This window comes from Grammomys surdaster, unplaced genomic scaffold (assembly GCF_004785775.1).
Source record: "Grammomys surdaster isolate TR1022 unplaced genomic scaffold, NIH_TR_1.0 98, whole genome shotgun sequence".
NCBI lineage: Eukaryota > Metazoa > Chordata > Mammalia > Rodentia > Muridae > Grammomys > Grammomys surdaster.
The window spans coordinates 9905067-9908736 of NW_021604577.1; positions in this window are offsets into that span (position 1 = coordinate 9905067).

A 3670-nucleotide genomic window follows, 5' to 3' on the forward strand; every position below is an offset into this window, starting at 1 on the left:
AGAGAGAGAGAGAGAGAGAGAGAGAGAGAGAGAGAGAGAGAGAGAGAACTCCATCTTCAAGAAGTGATTTGCACAATTTATTTTAGTCAATATTAGAAGCTTAAGAAGTGGCTCATCTGTGAAGATCACATATTGGCCTTGCAAAGGACTCAGGTTGAGTTCCCAGTATCCAGAGGAATCCATCACCTCTGGCCTCTGAGGACACCTGCACCTCATGTGAACACATCTACACACAGACACATAATTAAAAATAACAAAAATAGCCTGCCAGTGGTGGCACATGCCTTTAGTTCCCGCACTCAGGAGGCAGAGACAGGCAGATCTCTGTGAGTTTGAGGCCAGCCTGGTCTACAAAGCGAGTTCCAGGACAGCCAGGGCTACACAGAAAAACCATGTCAAATAAACAAACAAACAAATAAAATTAAAATCTTAAAAATCAAAACCAATAACAAATTGGGAACACTTAAGTAATTTTAAGTATCATTGTTGTTTATATTCAATACTAAAGACTTCATTAGTTAAATCCAGAATTAATGATGTTTTAAATTAGCAACATACAGATGGGTGAGATGGCTCACTCAGTGAATGAGGTGCTTGTCCTGCAAACCTGATGGCCTGAGTTTACATAGGTGAAAGAAAAGAACTGATTCGATAAAGTCTGACCTCCACCCATGTGCCACAGTATGTGTACATATCATGAAAGCATATGCGTGGGCTTGTATGAACACCAGACCTTAACAATCAGTGTTGATTCCCAGGTCCCACAGGGTGGATGGAAGGAGAGATCCAATTCTGCTCAATTGTCCTCTGACCTATTGCACTCACATATACGCATTGTAAATATAAATGTTGCTCTAACTTCCTCAGATGAAGTGATGTGACGAGAGCTGTACCCAAGCTTGTGGTGGGGCTAGAGTGTTTCCTTCTCTGTTCAATCTCCTGACCCAGGCTCAGAAGCTTCTAGATTCCGTACAATTTTCCAGGCTCCTTCTGCTAACCTAGGCCTAGAATGTTTCAGCCTCTGAGACTGACTGCTTGAATAGGCTTAAACCTTGCTAGTTCTTTCTGAACTCGGGCTGGCTGGTTCAAATCAGCTGTTTGGGCTCAAAACTCCTCTCCAAGCTGACTGATTCAAACTGGCTTCTCACTGAATTGCTCGGCTTAGGAAAAAAAAAAAACTGCCTCTGAACCCCACAAACTGAACTGTACTGTGTGAACCGAACAGAATAGAACTGTACCAAGTGAACTGAATTTAACTGTGTTCACCTGAACTGCACCAGACTGCTCTGAATTGAACTGACCTGACCTGAACTGCACTCACTGAACTGTGCCTCCCCCCACCCACCTACACTGCTCTTTTAAGTCACCTCTCTTTCCTGTCTCTTCTCCTGAGAGTTGGGCTTATCCTACCTCTGACTCACTCTGTCACATCTTTCTCTGGTTTGTCACCTCTGCCCCTCAATTACAGGTTACTGTTTAGGATTAAAGGTGTGTACTAAAGGATTCTCTGTATTCCAGCCAGAACACACAGACCTAGAAGGATGTGATCTGAGCAGCCATGTTGCTAGATTAAAATTGAGGGGGTGGGGAGGGGGAGGGAATGAGAGAGAGAAGCCAGCAAGATGGCTCAGGGACAAAGGTGCTTTCTACAACCCTAAAGATCTAAGTTCTATCCCTCGAACCCGCTAAGAGAGAGCCAATTTCTCCTTCAAACTGTCCTCAGAGTGCCACATGCACTCATGTATGTGTACACACCGAGAGGGACACACACAAATAAATGAAAGTAAATAATAAAATTAAATTTAAAAATTCCAGGTAAAGCCAGGCAGTGGTGACGCACGCCTTTAATCCCGGTAGAGGCAGGCGGATCTGAGCTCGAGGCAAGCCTGGTCTGTAGAGAGGATGGCCAGGGACACACACACACACACACACACACACACACAAAAAAAAAAAAAAAAACCCTGTCTTGGAAAAAAAAAAGTCTAAGTAAAAAAAAAGAACAATAAGAGCCCAGAAAAGTTTACATTTGTCCACTGAATGCCATAGAAAAGATGTGAGCAGAGAAAAAATTCAGAGAGATGGGCCTGCTATCCACATGGAGCCACTCGTGTCTCTTACTGCACTTGATGATCTCCGTTTCTGCCGAGACTGTGAGTTAAAGAAACCAGAAAATGTAGAATAGTGTTGATTAGTGATCTCCAGTGGAGCCAAGTGAAGAGGCAGAACACGGAGAGGACAAGAGGATTTAATTTAAGAAACTACTATAAATAACAGCTATATCCGCTCAGTCAGATATGGCTGAACCGTTGATGCAGTGTGTAGATTAAATGTATCTCTATTCACGTACAGAGCCAACCCTGAGGAAGATGTCATGGTAACAAAACGCAGCCGTTGGAAGGAAGAGAACCTGCTGTACAAATCTAAAGACTGAATCATCAAAGCCTACAGATAAAATTGCAGAGCAGCCTTTCCGTAAGGACGGAAAAGCAGACTCCTAAGGCTTTGACTTTTATTGGGTGGCGGTATTATTGCCAGTTCCATACGGTATTGCCTCCTTCCTTAATATCTCACGTTTCCTAAAGTAATCACATATGTCCTCAAACTATCTGCCTGACTGTCACTCTGGCAACTTATCAAGTAAGTTCAGTCAGGAGCTCCTCAGAGTTGGCAGAACTCGATAAACCAGTAGGGTTTTACCAAGGTCCAGGGATGCGAACAGAGCTTCTGTATAAAGTCCACATAGTAGGCAGATACATAGTAGGAGAAAAGGTCTAGGAACAACTTAGAGATAAGCTGGTATGGAAGACACAGAGGCGGAGGTGCTGGTCCCCTTTCCTCCAGGTCAGACTTTCTGCCCTGCTTCCAGTCAGCTGACAGTCTCCAGCAGGGTGCTAAGTCAAAGTCTGCCTTGTCTACAGGGAGTCTCCTTAGCTAAGATTACCACCTTCCCACCAGGTGTCCTAGAGCATCTACAGATAAACAGGGCAGTAAAGGCCAGGGTCGTTTTTCATCCAGTGCTTCCTGTTGACTAAGCCATTGCAGTTTGACGTGTGTGTGTGTGTGTGTGTGTGTGTGTGTGTGTGTGTGTGTTTCCCTGCTTTCTTCTCCTGCCTTTTGAGGAAGTGAACCCCTTGAGCCCCAGACTCCATCTCTGCAGCTGCTTCTAGAAGGGACAGCCTTGAAATCCGTAAGACACAGACAAAAAAAGAGACAGTAGTAGACATACACATTTTAGTCTACCTTTGGTACTAGTCCCTCCATGACACCCCTGTGTGTATTGTGTTGCTCCAGTCCAGGGTATAATTCTACTCACCTTTTTTATGTTTTGTTCCTATCAGTAGGGGTTCTACCAGGAAACAAATGGACATGCAGGTGTAGTGGCTGATATGCGGCGATGATTTAGAAGGGACAGTCCGCAAGGGTATAGACTCGGTCAGAGGGAAGCAGCAGGGACGTAACATCCTCAGGCTGGAACTGTAGCTTGATAGGGAGAGCTACAGGACAGGCAGGAACTTGAAGCCTGCGGTGAAACTCCGTCAACAGAGCCTCGTTCTTCTGTCCTGACTGTGCTACCCACTGACCCAAACCGGCAGAGGACGGCAAGAAAGGAAGCCTTCGAAGCAGTGTGTGTGTGTGTGTGTGTGTGTGTGTGTGTGTGTGTGTGTGTGTG